General features: G+C 43.7%; 1 protein-coding gene across 1 annotated transcript in view; it reads right to left on the bottom strand.

Moving 5' to 3' along the window:
- The window catches only part of PDC (phosducin), a 32,927-nt gene extending 31,004 nt beyond the window's left edge, over window positions 1-1,923 (bottom strand). The window contains exon 1 of the mRNA XM_083445402.1: window positions 1,842-1,923. The gene's annotated coding sequence lies outside the window, so the exon portion shown is untranslated. The remainder of the gene's footprint in view (window positions 1-1,841) is intronic.
- Between the last annotated feature and the right edge of the window lie 16,992 nt (window positions 1,924-18,915).

Below are 18,915 nucleotides of genomic sequence, written 5' to 3'. Positions count from 1 at the left end.
GTTTGGACAAAAGCATGGCAAGCCTCTGGGTTCCTTTAATGGAAAACCCTTGCAGCAGCAGCATTTTGGAGGGGCAGGCACAGCCAAATCCATACCCCTCCACCAACCAATTCCTAAACCAATGCCTAACCGCAACCTTACAAGTTGTGACGATTTGCTACGCAGTAAGCAAAAACCAAATGGCACCAGTCAATCAGTCAAATAGACAAAATACCTACTGGGTCAAGTGAACAACCTGAAAATAGGGAGGCGGGGCGGGTGATCCGCTGCGCGCAGGGTATTTAAAGGCTATGGCTGTCAATCACAAAGTGGCAACATTTAAATCTCCCCAGCAACAGGAAGTTCAATGATAATGGTGGCCAAACACTTTTCCCGCCCAGCAACAGGGGGTGTTTTGTTAGCCCCCCACCGCAACACGTGCTCTCCATGAAGGAGAACACGCTTTGCCATATTTCAGAAAATCTTTTTGCCTTCCCCCCCTTTAGGGTATTGTCAGGGAACTGCCATCAGTGCCGGAGGGAGAGAGCAAAATCCAGAGGGATTCCGGAGAGCGTCCCGGGATTGGGAGAGGCAGCTCATCTTCTGGGGAAGAGAATCAGCGTAGCACCAGTGGAGAAGGGGGGGCAGATGGGGGAAGCGGCGAGGCGGTCCCATGACTCCTTGCCGGGGACCAGCGGGGAGAGTAGAGGTCCTCCGCTGCCTACGCCCTCCTTGCGCAGAAGGCTTTCGAGCAGAGAGAGTAGGAAGAGACTAGGCGTCAAAGAGCTTCTTTGCTGGAAGAAGTTTAAGAAACGCCCACTGACGGATTCTGCCAGCGATTGAGACAGCCACGGGTGAGTGGCTGTCCGGACAGAAAAGGTTCACTCAGGCAATCCAGCCAGGTGTTTGCACCGGCTTACGCACGAGCAACCCCTAGAACCATTACAGGTATACTATGTACATTCCTACACAGCGTACAATCTAGCCTCAGGAGAGGTTGGCAATGAGTATCGTATTTTGAGCCAGGGGATGAGAACATGGTCCTCATAACTGGCTTGCAAGGTTTCTATCCATAATATTCCTTTGCAGCCATATAAACTGTAATGGGGAATTATTATTATTTTTTGCTCTTTTTAGTCTTGCAGAGGCTTCAGCTTGTTTTTATCATGGTCTATAAGACACTGGGAGATACTTTTTATATAGGATGCTGGGAAGCAGCATACACATGACTTTAGCCACAATCTTTATTCTACATCTGTTCTGCTGTTTCTTAGGAAATACTGTGTTTTGATGCACTTTCCCCCAAACCAGCTTTGGAACAAACTGAGGAATGGGGTGAACTAGCTGCATCTTAAGCCAGTACTGTGTACCCAATAATAGTCACAGAAGACAATGCAAATGGTTCTATATGGTGAAGTTTTGCTTTCATTTTTAACATTTCACTGTGGTCAGATTGCTAATAAAATACAGTGGTACCTCGGGTTACAGACGCTTCAGGTTACAGATTCCGCTAACCGAGAAATAGTACCTCGGGTTAAGAACTTTGCTTCAGGATGAGAACAGAAATCGTGCTCCGGTGTCACAGCAGCAGCAGGAGGCCCCATTAGCTAAAGTGGTACCTCAGGCTAAGAGCAGTTTCAGGTTAAGAACGGACCTTTTTTGGGGGATGGGTATATAAAAATTGACTCTCTAGTATAATAAACCTTTGTCTTCCTTTGTACTTTAAGGTTTAGGTGCCTCCGTGAAGATGTTGCAGACAAAGAAATTAGAAGTTCCAAAATGCTCCATACTATAGTTTTCTCCCCAGGCCATGAGGCAACCCAGTTGCTTACAAATGAAATGAATGAAAAATACTGTGTTACACTGTGGACACATGCAGTTCTGCGTAGTTTGCTTTGTACATGAATGCATATTATTTCGTCTCCTAGATGGCCTTCCTGCCAGCAGGGGATGCTCTTTTTCTTTGAGAAGCTGTGTTCAGAGTAAAGTATTAAAAACAACACATGGTTACGGGTTTCTTCATACGGTATAGGTCTCTGTATACCATATTCGAGGGGACGTGGGTGGCGCTGTGGTCTAAACCACTGAGCCTCTTGGGCTTGTTGATCAGAAGGTTGGCTGTTCAAATCCCCATGATAGAGTGAGCTCCTGCTGCTCTGTCCCAGCTCCTGCCAACCTAGCAGTTCGAAAGCACGCCAGTGCAAGTAGATAAATAGGTACCACTGCGGCGGGAATGTAAACAGTGTTTCTGTGCACTCTGGTTTCTGTTGCGCCAGAAGCGGTTTAGTCCTGCTGGCCACATGATCCGGAAAGCTGTCTGTGGACAAACACCGGCTCCCTCAGCCTGAAAGAGAGAGGAGCGCCACAACCCCATAGTCGCCTGTGACTGGACTTAACCGTCCAGGGGTCCTTTACCTTTACCTTTTTTATATAGGTCCCTGTATGACGGCCTGTGATGTAAGTGGACTGGTATGAATAGGACTCGCACCTCATAACTAAGCTTATATTGCCAGCATAACATGCTATGCCCTTTTATCAATGGTGTTTGGCCACATTTTTTTTGAAACATTTCAAATGGAAATGCAGGAGACACATATCTGAGAACCATGGCTGGCTAAAGTCATGGAAAACACACACAAGCTTTCACCTTCATGGAAATGCTGTGGTAAGTGGAGTGGCTGGTAGTTCTGGAGAATAGATCTAGATTTTTTACACATTTGCATCGAGTCACCGCCAATCAAAGTATTAGCTCAGCCATGCTTTTAACAATAATCAAAATTTGTTCTGAATCAACTAGAAACCTAAAGAGAATACAGTGGTACCTCAGGTTAAGTACTTAATTCGTTCTGGAGGTCCGTACTTAACCTGAAACTGTTCTTAACCTGAGGTACCACTTTAGCTAATGGGGCCTCCTGCTGCCGCTGTGCCGCCGGAGCACAATTTCTGTTCTCATCCTGAAGCAAAGTTCTTAACCTGAAGCACTATTTCTGGGTTAGCGGAGTCTGTAACCTGAAGCGTATGTAACCTGAGGTACCACTGTATTGGACTAAGTGCCATAAGCCTGAGGCAAACGGGTAGGTAGACATTTTTTTTAATAGAGATTATTACTTTGGCTCATATACTATAAACAGCTTTTTGGCATGCACATAGAATATTTTGCTCAAGCATTTCTGATGTTACAGATAAAATAATAATGATTGAAGACATTTGAAATGTGTTCCAACTGAAAAAAAATTAACAAGCCCACTGCACAAAGTCCAAATACATTTTCCTATCTCGGCAATGCTCTTTTGCAAAATGCCATGTTGAATAATTACATTACTTATTGTCTCTGCTTTCAGCATGTTTGCTCACAAGACGTATCACAAGAAGCACATGGCTTTGATTTCCCCATTAATGTCAATTTTATCAAGCTTTTGTCTTAGCAGTGGTATATATGTAATTTAAAAAGAAAGAAAAGGTCTCTAGTACATCAGTTTTTTAAAAAATAATTATGAAGACAATCAATTTGCTTTCACTTCTTTCTGTTTTAAAATTGTATCCTTTTCTAGAAACTATTGAATGGGTAGATTGTTGTTGTTTAGTCATTTAGTTGTGTCCGACTCTTCGTGACCCCATGGACCAGAGCACGCCAGGCACTTCTGTCTTCCACTGCCTCCCGCAGCTTGGTCAGACTCATGTTTGTAGCTTCGAAGACACTATCCAACCATCTCGTTCTCTGTCGTCCCCTTCTCCTTGTGCCCTCCATCTTTCCCAACATCAGGGTCTTTTCCAGGGAGTCTTCTCTTCTCATGAGGTGGCCAAAGTATTGGAGCCTCAGCTTCACGATCTGTCCTTCCAGTGAGCACTCAGGGCTGATTTCCTTCAGAATGGATAGGTTTGATCTTCTTGCAGTCCATGGGACTCTCAAGAGTCTCCTCCAGCACCATAATTCAAAAGCATCAATTCTTCGGCGATCAGCCTTCTTTATGGGTAGATTAGATATCTCTTAAAAGTCACATTCAGCCAGCGTTTATGGGCATAAGGGGGCACTGTTGTACAAGCGAGCTCTTTCCCTATTCAGAACAGCTTTGTGCTTTGCGTGGAATTTTCCGCTGCATTCTATTTGAGTGACTTTTTAAAATTGTAGACAACAAACCGGGGGAAAGCAAACATTTGGTAAAGATTTCTGCCCCTCCCCTGAAGCATGACAGTTTCAAAATGAAAGTTAAGACAGGAAAATGTTTGGCTTAGCCCCAATTAAAACCCTTTTGTGAGATCATCTGCTATAAAGAACAGACATTCTTTGTGGCAGCTTTAATCTAAACCGGAAGCAAGTAATTTAAGACAAAGCAGTTACTGCCCTTATTACCTGCCTGTCGTTAGGATTCCAAACATTGTTTTCTGCTGTTTGTTAGTAGCAAAATCTGCAAAAAAAGCTGTCAGATAGAGCAAGGAGCTTGGAGTTCAAGATTCTTTTTTTTAAAATAATAATAATTTTTTATTTGATTTTACATGTATAAAATTCTAACACTACAAATTACATATCCATATTTAAAGATTTCCCAGAATCTCTGGACTTCCCATTTTCCCCTCTATGGGTCCTGTTGTACACCTTCTGAACTGCATATTATTTCATAATCCATATTTTATATCTCTCCATATTGTCCATAATATTTGCTATTTGTTATTAGAATCCTGCTACTCTTTCCATCTGCTTACAGTGCTCTCCTAGATAAATTATATTTTCCCCCTCCCTATTCTTTATTGAAGTTCTGGTTTTCTTGGTTCCTGAGCTTTTCCGGTCAGTTTTGCCATTTTGGCGTAATCCATCAACTTGGTTTGCCATTCCTCTTTGCTAGGGTCTTTGTTTTCTTTCCATCTCTGGGCTAGTATGGAGATTCTAGGTCGGGTCTGTGTGCTGTGAGGTATCTGGCATCTGATGTACCAGTTAATACGTTTGAGATTGTATGTCATTGTTCACGTCAAGAAATTTGTCTTGTAGCTGCTTGCGCTGAGGTATTCCTGGATGATTGGAATGGCAGACTGTGGCATAGCTGTCAACCGTCCCTTATTTGGTGGGAAAGTCCCTTATCCCAGCGCTGTGTCCCGCTGCTGCCCCTTATTGATGATGTCCCTTAAATTTCCCGGGTTTCAAAGGAAGCAGCTCCTCTCCCTCCCTCCCTGCTGGCCAGGGAGAGGGAGGCTCCAACTGTGTTGCTTGGCTGCGTTGCTCACCCAATAAGGAGTCTAAGAACAACTGGGGGGTGAAGCTTGCGTGCCTTGTGCCGATAAAATTGGCTGCATTGCCTGGGGACTCGCCTTTGCTCAGCACTTCCCAGCAGAGAGGTGATGGTGGTTTTCCTTGCTGCATCCCCTTTGCCGGGTTGCTGTGCTGTGGGAACCACCGCTTAAGGCTTCGTTTGGCTGCTGGCTGGGCTTTCTGCCTTTGGCTGGGAGGGGCTCAAAAGTTGCTTGGAAAATCCCTTATTTTTGCTGCTGATCCCTTATTTTCAAGGCTGCTGGTCCCTTATTTTCAAATCTGTAAGTGGACTGTGGCACTTAGATAAAACTTAAGAAGCTTGCTAGATCGGGTCAAAGGCCCATTTTGTTACCACAGTGACCAGCCGAACGCCTATAGGAAATCCATAGGCAGGACTCAAACACAATGGCACTCCCAGTGCCATGATTCCCAGCAGCCAGGATCCTGACTTATGCCGCACCCAAAAATGAGTATCTTTGGGTCCCGCACAAGACCAAAATTATTATTAATATTATTAATAATAATAATAATAATAATAATAATAATAATAATAATAATTTATTTATACCCCGCCCATCTGGCTGGGTTTACCCAGCCACTCTGAACGGCTTCCAACAAAATATTAAAAACAATACAGCACCAGACATTAAAAACTTCCTCCTTCAGTTGTCTTTTAAAAGTAAAATAGTTGTTTATTGCCTTGACATCTGCTGGGAGGGCGTTCCACAGGGCAGGCACCAGTACCCAGAAGGCCCTCTGCCTGGGACGTTCTGGGATCCAATCTGAAGCCAGGATGGCACCTGTAAGTCCTCATCAAATTGTGACAGTTGGGGATGGGGTATGAAACCATGCAATCGCAATGCCACCTCCATTTGTTTCCTCCACAATCGATTTTCATTCCAGCTGTAACTAAACAGAGAAGAAATGATAACAGAGAGGAAATGAGCAAGGCAGACAGACAACGGGAATTTCCCTTATGTGCCAGGAAATGATTGAAGATCCAAAGTCTTCTGGGAAAGCTTGCAGTAGAAGGAGGGAGGGAGGAATTAGAAACATGCACAGGTGTTTTAAACAGGATCATACGATTGCTTTAGGGACTTAGGAAGGACTCTCCAGCGGCTCCCTAGCAACTGTCTCACTTGCATCGTGGAAGAATTTCTTTATCTTCACTCTTCCCCTGCCGACACAATAAACTGAGGCCACCTCCGTCCTTGAATGCCTCTAGCAGAGATTGCCCTGAGCTGGCTCCGTATATGCAGAATATCCTAATGCTGCCTTCTAAAAATGCGCTGAACGTATAAAATGAATATTCTTTTGGGCAGACATATACCGTACTTTTCTGTGTATAAGATTAGGTTTCTCCCCTTGCAAATCATGCATAAAAGTGGGGATCGTCTTACATATCGGTAGTGCATAGGGTGGATGCTTGATTGGCTGCTATTGTGGCTGTAGGCGGGTATTGTCCATGTTATTGGTTGCTGCGTCAATGGGTGGTGTTGATTGGGAGATGCTGCGGCAATTGGGCAGTCGATTTGCAGCTTCTAGCGGCGAGGAGACAGATGGGAGGCGGTTTTTGCGACTCATGCAGGTGAGCTCAACAACTCTGGACAATCCTCCCCCCAAAAAGATCAACAACTTTTTGCCACCCCCCCCCCCCATTTTCTGAAATTTCAGTCCCCCAAAATAGGGGGTGTCTTATACATGGGGGCGTCTTATAGACAGAAAAGTACAGTAGTTTGTTCTAATAACATTAATTATTTAAATAATATTATTATTTATATGTCACCCATTGGACAGGGTTTCCCAAGCCACTCTGGGCAGCCCCCCCAAAAAATATTAAAAACACGATAAAACACCAGCTATTTAAAAACTTCCCTGTGCCTTCAGAATTAATCGTAATTTGGGTTTAGTCTGATTTGGATTCATAGTTACCTGAGCATAGTAATATCTTTGGCTCAATGTTCATCAGTCTTTGTATGTTTGCTTCTAGGTTTGGAACATGAAATCTCCATTGAATGTAGAGATATCGGAATTAAATTTGGAACTCATAGTAGGGACAACATTATACTTTTCAAGTTTAAACATGACACAGAAACCACTACTCTCACCCCAGAGAATGAGAAAGGAAGATATAAATAGCTTATATAAATAGATATAAATGTGGTAGCTTCATTGACTTATTCATCCCTTCATTGACTTCATTGATCCCTGTGTTGAAAATGAGAAATGATGGAAAGAAGACAAAGTCCCTATCAGAGAAGAATGGCAAACTAAGCTGTTGGACTACGCCAAAATGGCAAAACTGCCCGGAACGCTCAGGAACCATGAAGACCAAAACTTTAATAAAGAATGGGGGAAATTTATAACTTATCTGGGAGATCGCTGTAAGCAGATGAAAACATTAGCAGGACTACAATAACACTTGTAATGTAGCAAATATTACGGACAAAATGGAGTGACATAAAATATGAATTACTGAATAATATGCAGTTGAAAAGGTTGACAGTAGGACCCATAGACTGCAGAAGGTGGGAAGCCCAGAGATTCGGAGGAATATGTATTTTGTATTGTTAGAATTTTATACTTGTAAAACCAAATAAAAATTATTTCCAGAGAGAAAGAAAGAGAGAGAGAGAGAATGAAAAATGAAAGTTGCTATGCATATTCGGGGCATTTCACATAGGGTGTGAACTCCACTGCCCCACTCCGGCCCACATCATAGCTGTCAACTTACAGATTTGAAAATAAGGGACCAGCAGCCTCAAAAATAAGGGATCAGCAGCCAAAATAAGGGATCAACAATTACTTTGATAAAATACATATTTTGCTGCATGCAAATGCCTTTAGATACCTATTAGGTCCATAAATTACCATATAGCATATATTCAACACAAAAAAACAGCAACAATTTGTTGTTGACAAAGGACAGCTGAACATAGAAAGGGCCCCATTACCTTCAGTAGCTTATTTAAGGGACATTATCAATAAGGGACAGCAGCGGGACATGGCGCTGGGATAAGGGACTGTCCCACCAAATAAGGGACGCTTGACAGCTATGGCACATATTCTTCTTGCTATCTTTAGGTTTTTTGTTGCAGAACTTTTGTTGCAGAACTCAAATTCTTCACAATGCACTCTGCTGCAAAGTTCAAATTGCAAAGTTCAGATTGACCCCGTAGATTAACTCCCCGCTTAGTAACACAATATCAGAAGGGAGGGCTCTTGAACATTGTGTTTTAGTACTTCATTCAATGTATGCCCCATGTTCTCGCCAACGAATTTGGGTAGCATGCAAGGACATGCCCCATTTTATCACAACATTCCCTTGAGGTTTGGCCAGACTAGAAGGGATCACCGAGTGCTAGTAGTTTTATGACACAGTAAAGGATTTGATCCCGAGTCTTCCACAGTCCATAAAAACTTTTACTGGTTAACACAGGTTTTCCTTTTGCCATGGAACCAGACCTCATCTGATTATTTGGAATCAGGATTTCATTTCACGAGAAGATGAAAGGATATTGAGAGATGTGCAGTCTTTTCAAAGCTGAAACTTCTTGCAAAACCGAACCACCGTATCACTTGTGGTTCCCTAAGCCCTCTACAGGAAAGGTGGGAGAGCGTGCAAGTGAAAGATGAGAAGCCCTAAAATGGAAAAGGTCACCCAGTTCAATTCCCCGCTGAAACCAGACTTGCAAAAGAAAACAAAAGTTTTGTCCAGTCGATGACTCAACAAATGGTAGGCCAGTCAAACTGAGGCTGTGATGACGAGTCTTTGATGATAACATTGGCTAGGAATATCGACCCAACTGTATTTTATGCTCAGAGTTCAAATTATTATACAGGGTGTTGCTAACATCTGACAACAAATGCGGTTGAGCATGAAAGCTATTTTATGAACCATTTTATGACTTGCAATATTATGGAATCAGGCCAAGTAAAAGTAATTACTTTACCCGCTCTGGAAGTTTTTGTAAAAAGCAGAACATACATTGCTATCTGAAGTTCAGCATGTTCATGTCTAGGTCATGCTATCCCTAAGATCATTTTTCTATCTTTTTAAAAAATTAAGATAAAATTTGCTTCTAGTTTCAATGCTGCTACTGTCTGATTCCATTTACTTCACCTGAAAAACAGCCATTAAATATCTGTTTTATTCTGCTGCTATTTATTCTGGGGTGTTTATTGTTTTGCACTTTGGAGAGCAGAGTTTATGCTTAACCTTTAAAGCACTATACGGCCTAGGACCCTCGTACCTATGGGACCGCCTCTCCTGGTATTCCCCACGGAGGACCTTACGGTCTTCAAACAAAAACATCTTGGAGGTCCTGGGCCACAGGGAAGTTAGGCTGGCCTCAACCAAAGCCAGGGCTTTTTCGGCTGTGGCCCCGATCTGGTGGAACGCTCTGTCACAAGAGACTAGGGCCCTGCAGGACTTGACATCTTTCCATAGGGCCTGCAAGACAAAGCTGTTCCACCAGGCCTTTGGCCAAGGCACAGTCTGACCCCCTCTCTCCTTCTGTAATCCTCATAGAACTCTAGCCCAATGGTTGCCATTAATTTGGTTCTGAATTGATTTTAGAATGTATTTCAATTAATTGACTGTGATTTTATGTAAACTCTGCTATTTTTACTGTTGTTAGCCTCTCTGAGCCCAGCTTTGGTTGGGGAGGGCGGGATATAAATTATTATTATTATTATTATTATTATGAGCAAATGGTGCATCAGACTAGGTTATAAGAAACATATCCCCCTCAGTGCAGTTCTAGCAATAAAGACAACACATACAACATGGTTACAGCCTTTATCATGAGGGATGATTGCATGTAGAAAAAAAGAAACATGCCTGGGGTTGCCAACCCACCATCCAAGCAGGGCTCCTGTGCGTTTGACAGCTGGTACCAGGTGCACTGTTTCCTTCCATCACTTTCTTATTGCCAGCTGTGTAACTGTCTATCGTGGAGCTTGCAAAAGTGCAGGAGGCCCTCTGGAACATCTCAGTGGACAACCCTACGGGGGGAACAGCAACAACAGGATAGGAGAAAGGTTTGCCTCATTTCACACTTTATTTGGGAAAGGTAAAAAGGTAAAGGATCCCTGGATGAATAAGTCCAGTCACAGGCGTCTGTGGGGTTGCGGTGCTCATCTCACTATCAGGCCGAGGGAGCCAGCGTTTGTCCACAGACAGCTTTCCAGGTCATATGGCCTGAAGGACTAAACCGCTTCTGGTGCAATGGGACACCGTGACTGAAGACAGAGCACACGGAAACGCCGTTTACCTTCCCGCCGCAGCGCTACCTATTTGTCTACTTGTACTGGTGTGCTTTCGAACTGTTAGGTTGGCAGGAGCTGGGAAAGAGCAAGGGGAGCTCACCCCGTCACGGGGATTCGAAGCGCTGACCTTCGGATCAGCAAACCCAAGAGGCTCCGTGGTTTAGACCACAGTGCCACCTCCTAAAACAAGGTGAAGCAAAACTAAACCCTGGAATGTTGGAAGATTCAGACCGAAACAAAGAACCACTTCACATAGCACCTAGTTAAGCTACGAAATTCACGCCTGCAAGATACCAGTAGTGGCCATCAACTTGGATGGTTTAAAAAAGGAATTAGAGAAGTTCATGGATGATAAGGCTATCAGAAGCTACTAGCTGCAATAGGTAAAGCTAAAGGGACCCCTGACCATTAGGTTCAGTCATGACCAACTCTGGGGTTGCGGCGCTCATCTCGCTTTATTGGCCGAGGGAGCCGGCGTACAGCTTCTTGGTCATGTGGCCAGCATGACTAGCATGGCGAACCAGAGCAGTGCACGGAAACGCCATTTACCTTCCGGTCAGAGCGGTACCTATTTATCTACATGCACTTTGAGGTGCTTTCAAACTGCTAGGTTGACAGGAGCTGGGACCGAACAACGGGAGCTCACCCCGTCGCAGGGATTCGAACTGCCGACCTTCTGATCAGCAAGTCCTAGGCTCTGTGGTCTAACCCACAGCACCACCTGCGTTCCACTAGCTGCAATAGTTATGTTCTATTTCTATGGTCAGAGGCAGGATGACTCCAAATGCCAGTTACTCGAATCACAAGCAGGGATAATTAATAATAATAATAACAACAATAAAATTTTATTTATACCCCGTACTTTCTGGTTCATAAAACCGGACTCAGGGCGGCTAACAACAAATTTAAAACAATTGATGCAACAAAAAACCAACATCAAATACAGTATAAAACATGAATAACAATAAATTCAGAATTAAAAAATCAATTTAGGGGGAAAATCCATCCAATAAACATTAGATGATCACCGGGGCTAGCTGGCTAAATTAGTCCTATTTGGGCCAGCGAGGAGACCAGGGGATTATTCAAATATTCTCTCTAAAGATGTTTCCGTTTCATTTTGATCACAAGCATGCAGCCTAGAAATCCAGATTTGTACCCTCGAAAAATGTTTCTATAGTAGAGCAGCATGAATAATGACCAATCCCCACCCAGGTAGGCTTCCTTGTTTTCCATCCTTTCATCATTCTGCAGGTGGCTTTGATAGTTGTCCCCATGCCCTCACACACCAAAGTACATAGTCTTATCGCAATGAATTCTGAAGCTTTTTTTACAGTTCAATTTTATTTGCCTATGACTATATAATCTGCATCCTTCCTTATTCTGTACGTGCTGTCTCTCCCGTACAACAAAGAGGCTAAGCTGGGAGGGTGTGTGTGTTTGTGTAAGAGAAAGGGAGGGAGGGAGGGAGGGAGAGAATATGCAGTATTTGTATAAAATGGAAGAGGGATCGACTGTTAAACCACTTAGGAAATAGTAGCTGGCGGGGGGGGGGGAGGGTCTCTTAACAGCCCCCTAACAAACTTCAGTTACCAGAATATTCTGGGGGAAGCTGTAAGTGTTTAAAGTGGTACGATATGGCTTCCTTTCAATGTATGGGGCAGATGATGCTTAAACCATGCGTGTGATGAACATTCTCCTTACCACTTCATAGAATGACATACAGAGTCCATTTGGATGTCCAAACTGTCCAGTACGTGACCTCAAACTTTGGAGTGGCTTGGGGACCTCTATTTCCCTGCCAAGTGGCGAGACGGGATTTTACATCGGGGAGGAATATGTGACAACCTGGTTCATTAAACAAGAAAGCAGTAGCAAGATAAATGAGAAATGGACCTCTGTATACCTAGCTATACATCTGTAGAAGTCTCTCCCCCCCCCCCCATTCTGTGTCATGTTATATTTAAAGCACAGATGAACAATCTTCAGCTCTAGGTTTCTTGTAATTTCCAACATGTTTTCCTGGCTTTAAAAGTAGTTTCCCCTCTTTTCTCTGCAAAGTCATAACAACTGGAAAGGGCAGGACTTTTTTTTGTAAAAATAGAAAAAGACACACACACACACACACACACACACAGACAGACACACACAGACACACATATTCCTGGTTTTGTTGCTTGGGAAAATAAGTTTTTGCCTCAGCTGTCTCAGAACAAATTGGTACGTTTCTGCCATGTGTGGATGTGTGTGTAAAAATGCAGCACACTAAAGCCAGAAAGGAACTACTTCCATTTGCTTTCCACAACTGCAGATGTATTGGTTTGTTGTACTGAAAAATAATCCTCTTGATACTTATTTGAGCGTAACCCCATCAATACATTAATTAATTTCTGAGTAGACCTGCCTAGAATTGGGGATTCTAATCTGAATTATTTGAATTATGGTACTGGAGGAGACTTTTGAGAGTCCCATGGACTGCAAGTAGATCAAACATATCCATTCCTAAGGAAATCAACCCTGAGTGCTCACTGGAAGGACAGATCCTGATGCTGAGGCTTCAATCCTTTGGCCACCTCATGAGAAGAGAAGACTCCCTGGAAAAGACCCTGATGTTGGGAAAGATGGAGGGCACAAGGAGAAGGGGATGACATAGGATGAGATGGTTGGACAGTGTTCTCGAAGCGACCAACATGAGTTTGACCAAACTGCAGGAGGCAGTGGAAGACAGGAGTGCCTGGTGTGCTCTGGTCCATGGGGTCATGAAGAGTCGGACACGACTAAACGACTAAACAACAACAATCTGAATTATCCATTGTGAAAAATTGGAGTGGGAGAGGGCCTTTATTCTGGAATAGTTCATCCTGAACAATTTTATCTCCTGCTTCAACTATCGTCAGCTCCCAGCAGTGGCTGGTATTCAGCCTCGCAAGATATAATCTCAAGCAAATATGGCCTGTGAGGAAAAGTGTTTGTCTAACTCTTGTTTTAACTTTGCTTGGAATGATTTTCATTGTTTTCACTTCCACATACACAATCCTCGAAAAAAGTTGAAGACGCCCAACCTTCCCCCTAAATTGGTTGCATGCGTGTGTGTGTTAATTAAAATAAATATTCTCCCCCTCTCCAATAAAAAATCCGGAGGCTTTTGAAGTCTACTGGGGTTTTTCTGCACGTCAGACGTTTTACAGCCAAATACCATTGGTTCCCACATCCACCCATTCCCAACTTTCATCTTTAAATGTCAAATATGCTTTGTTTTATTTGCTCCTGTCCTCAGGCTCATTTTTTTTAAAGCTTTGTGTCACTATCTCTCATTTCACTGAGCAAAGAATGTTACTTATGCATGAAGTGGAATGCCTCACCTTAAGTCACTTAGGGGTATATTCATACTGTCTACCAAGCTTCCCATCAGTCCAGCAGTAAACCTTCCCTCTAGGAGTTATGTGAAGCTTTCTGTTTATCTTTCCATGTGTATCCTGCTTGCCCCACCCCAGGGGCCACAAAGGTGACTTTTGACAGCTTTAATAAGCTATTGGGGAACTTAAAGTCGAATATGTTAACTGACATATTCAAGAGAGTAGAACCTAGGGATGGGCATATCTATCAGTTTTGGTTTCTCTTTATTTCTTATTCTCTCCATCTTAAATTAAGTCCTTCACATTTCCACGTTCTTTTTTGAAAATTCAACCGTATTTTAGTGTGAATTTGTCCCAATAAACACATTTCGTTTTGTATGCCGGTTTGCCCAATATACACATTTTTGCAAAGCACTTGTCCCCTAATACGGTGCGTTTCTTTGTGTGTTATGTTCACAAATATATCCGTTTTATATTTGTGCAGTCTTGTGCACGTTACTTGGCACTGCAAAATTCAGAGAAGTACAAATTTTGTACGGCTGCCAGTTTTCGGCTCACATAGCGTTTCAGAAATTGGGTAAATTTTAAAATGGAAACGGGCCCCCATATTCTGTTTTTTTTATCCTGCTATTGGTGGTTTTTAGATTGGCATGTACCCAGAGTTACAGCATCACCCTGTGTGAATAAGAAAGGACAGTCCATGTTTCCCTTACCATGAGACAAAGTGAGATGGTTCCCTCAGGCAGCTGATTTTGAGTACCATTAGTGTACAGAAAGAGGTTTGAAGGATTGGTTTTGTTTCCTACATGTTTGATTTCTTCCAAATTGCCAAAATGTCTTCGGCTAACCCTGCAGGAATACATATTCAAGCTACATATTGGACAAATAAGTCTGTTGTAGCAAAAATGCTTCTACAGTGCTTCACTAGTGACTCACCTTGAGCCCCACCCTTCTACCACCCAGGCCATGCCCAGGCCTTGCCCGAACATTATGGTGTGTTTAGATTCTGCATTGGGCTCTTACAAACCCAGACTCTTATTAATCGTTTGAGTGTTGTGCCTTAGTTATGCTGTCAGGATAAGACTTTGATCTTTGCATTCCATCCCGACCACTTTCTGGTTGATGCAACTATGATTGGACTGTAAGCTCTTGAGGCATTATTTTATCACGACACCTCAAATACTTATATACCTGCTCACCATTTCCTTTGTCCATTGGAGCCAAGAGAAAGGAATATAGAGAAACCCAGAGAGGTAATGTAGATTCCCGCCCGCCCCAGAACTGAAGCATATATATTTGACATTTACAGTGGTACCTCAGGTTGCAGACGCTTCAGGTTACAGACTCCGTTACCCCAGAAATAGTACCTCGGGTTAAGAACTTTGCTTCAGGATGAAAACAGAAATCGCATAGAATCATAGAGTTGGAATAGACCACAAGGGCCATCGAGTCCCAACCCCCTGCCAAGCAGGAAACACCATCAGAGCACTCCTGACATATGGTTGTCAAGCCTCTGCTTAAAGACCTCCAAAGAAGGAGACTCCACCACACTCCTTGGCAGCAAATTCCACTGTCGAACAGCTCTTACTGTCAGGAAGTTCTTCCTAATGTTTAGGTGGAATCTTCTTTCTTGTAGTTTGGATCCATTGTTCCGTGTCCGCTTCTCTGGAGCAGCAGAAAACAACCTTTCTCCCTCCTCTATATGACATCCTTTTATATATTTGAACATGGCTATCATATCACCCCTTAACCTCCTCTTCTCCAGGCTAAACATGCCCAGCTCCCTTAGCCGTTCCTTATAAGGCATCGTTTCCAGGCCTTTGACCATTTTGGTTGCCCTCCTCTGGACACGTTCCAGTTTGTCAGTGTCCTTCTTGAACTGTGGTGCCCAGAACTGGACACAGTACTCCAGGTGAGGTCTGACCAGAGCAGAATACAGTGGCACTATTACTTCCCTTGATCTAGATGCTATACTCCTATTGATGCAGCCCAGAATTGCATTGGCTTTTTTAGCTGCCACGTCACACTGTTGGCTCATGTCAAGTTTGTGGTCAACCAAGACTCCTAGATCCTTTTCACATGTACTGTACTGCTCTCAAGCCAGGTGTCACCCATCTTGTATTTGTGCCTCTCATTTTTTTTGCCCAAGTGCATGATGGTGGCGTGGCGGCAGCAGGAGGCCCCATTAGCTAAAGTGGTACCTCAGGTTAAGAACAGTTTCAGGTTAAGAATGGACCTCCAGAACGAATTAAGTTCTTAACCCGAGGTACCACTGTATTAAATTGTGAAGATATTGCCACACATTCGCAAACTTGTCTGACAACAAGGAGTAGCTACTCTTTTGGACAATGAAAGTTTGCACAGACAGAATAACTGTGTTAAGAATTGTGACTTCAAAAAGTCGTGTTGAAATTTGCTTCTTCCTCCTGCTCATCTTCCTTTATCCTTATGTGTCATGCCTTTTAAAATGGTGAGACCCAGGGCAGGGACTGTCTTAGCACTAATTGTAGACCTGGCATGTGGCCGTGACTGGTGGGATGGGGCAGTGTTGTTCACTTGGTTTTCAAACATAGAGGTCGCTGCTGGTAACCAAGAAGGAGAGGTGGCAAGAGATTGGCTCAGTAAGGTAAAGGTGAAGGACCCCTGGATGGTTAAGTCCAGTCAAAGGTGACTATGGGGCTGCGGCGCTCATCTCCCTTTCAGGCCGAGGGAGCTGGCCTTTGTCCACAGACAGCTTTCTGGGTCATGTGGCCAGCAGGACTAAACCACTTCTGGTGCAACGGATAATAATAATAATAATTTATTATTTATACCCCGCCCATCTGGCTGGGTTTCCCCAGCCACTCTGGGCGGCTTCCAAAAGAATATTAAAATATTGTGATACATCAAACATTAAAAGCTTCCCTAAACAGGGCTGCCTTCAGATGTCTTCTAAAAGTCTGGTAGTTGTTGTTCTCTTTGACATCTGGTGGGAGGGCGTTCCACAGGGAGGGCGCCACTACCGAGAAGGCCCTCTGCCTGGTTCCCTGTAACTTGGCTTCTCGCAGTGAGGGAACCGCCAGAAGGCCCTCGGTGCTGGACCTCAGTGTCCGGGTAGAGCGATGGGGGTGGAGACGCTCCTTCAGGTATACTGGACCGAGGCCGTTTAGGGCTTTAAAGGTCAGCACCAACACTTTGAATTGTGCTCGGAAACGTACTGGGAGCCAATGTAGGTCTTTCAAGACCGGTGTTATATGGTCTCGGCGGCTGCTCCCAGTCACCAGTCTGGCCGCTGCATTCTGGATTAGTTGTAGTTTCCGGGTCACCTTCAAAGGTAGCCCCACGTAGAGCGCATTGCAGTAGTCCAACGGAACACCGTGACAGAAACCAGAGCGCACAGAAATGCCGTTTACCTTCCCGCTGCAGTGATACCTATTTATCTACTTGCACTGGCATGCTTTCAAACCGCAGATTGGCAGGAGCTGGGACAGAGAAATGGGAGCTCACGCCGTCATGAACCGCCGACCTTCTGATCAGCAAGCCCAAGAGGCTCCGTGGTTTAGACCACCTTGGGTGCAACAATAAGTTCCCCTCCTCCCCTTCTTAAAACACTTTCTAAAGACTATGTAGATTGCCAGAAGTGTGCAGTACAAGTGAACTAAAAACGACATAAAGAAATCGACCTTGTCAGCTCAGTGGTTTAGAGCACAGCGCCACCCGCTTCCCATGGTAACCAAGAAGGAGAGGTGGCAAGGAGATTGGGCCAGTATGGGCACAGCAGGTAGACCATTGGATTGTCCTTGCCGCTGTCCTCGTAATGTGCCAACCTTCCTGATACCTCTGCACTCCCCCTCGGCTTAGCACCTGGGCAATGCTGTCCCACACTGCTGGCTGGTGTTTGTATAGAGGTGCTCATGCAGTCTTCTGCAGACCACACAACAGCTCACACCATAAATGGAAACCAGCAAATCATCTTCAGAACCTGCATGGACTGGCTCAACTAGCATTGCAACCCTTGTTCTCTCAAAGGGTGCTTCCCATTTAATGCTAAAGACCTGAAACAAGGCGATGAGAAGCTGCCACTTAGCCATATAATATAGTGCTAATTGTGACAAGTAATAAAAATGAGACCTGCTGGACTAATCTGTTAGGATTTCTCCTGCCTGGGCGTTTCTTTGGTGTGTTACTTTTGTTTGATTTATCTTGTCCGGTGCAGCAAAGACTTTGTTCCACACTCATTCTTTTAAGGTCCTTACTGACATCTTGTCAAAACTGTTTGCGCATTTTTCCATGGCTCTGTCATCACTTTAAAACACACACACACCTGTTGGTTTTTAACTCTGATCTGTTAATGCTAAATTCACAGAGAAATTGTTGCACGCAATGTTCAGATGGAAAAGGACATGGTGTTCGGGAGGAAATATCTCATTAATGGGGCTAATCTACCATACTATTATGGGTTGGTAATACTTCCTGTATGCCAGATAGATGGGGAGAATGCTTCCATTCAAATATTTGTGTTATTTATTAAATTAATAGGGCACCATTCCTCTCAAAGGCAGTAAACACATCCACATTTTTAGAGGTGTTCTAATATAGTTATAATTAGAAACATCTAAGAAATAGTTTCAGTTAAAAGCATTATGTCATCCAGTGATCTCAGGGTTGCCAGGAACAGTATTCTTCAGCCATCAAATTCCTGGATAAACAGGAGTGTGTTCAAGTTCTTCCTGAAAGTTAATAAAGATGGAGCCAGATATGCCTCACTAAGGAGGATATTTTAGTTTAACTCAATATTTCCCGGACGTTTTATAATAAAATCTCAATAAAAACAGTAGAAGGTGGTGCTCAGCGTAATGACAGCAAGCGGGGGGATACATCAAGTTGAGCATATACCTGAGTATTCTCTTAAGGGTTTTGTTTGTTTGTTCTATGCTTCTCATGCCCTTCATTCAACCTCTCTTAAACTGTTCCATGACTTCGCACAAATTAGTAATGATAAATGAATCTCCATCTGCTATAGTAGAATAAATCGGGTCCTCCCTTAAAGAGGGCACGTATTGCGGTGAGACCTGGAAAACCAACACC

The sequence above is a fragment of the Podarcis tiliguerta genome (assembly GCF_965153285.1).
Source record: "Podarcis tiliguerta genome assembly, chromosome: 6".
NCBI lineage: Eukaryota > Metazoa > Chordata > Lepidosauria > Squamata > Lacertidae > Podarcis > Podarcis tiliguerta.
Note: the sequence above shows the minus strand (reverse complement) of the source record. Positions and strands in the feature narration are given on the sequence as shown.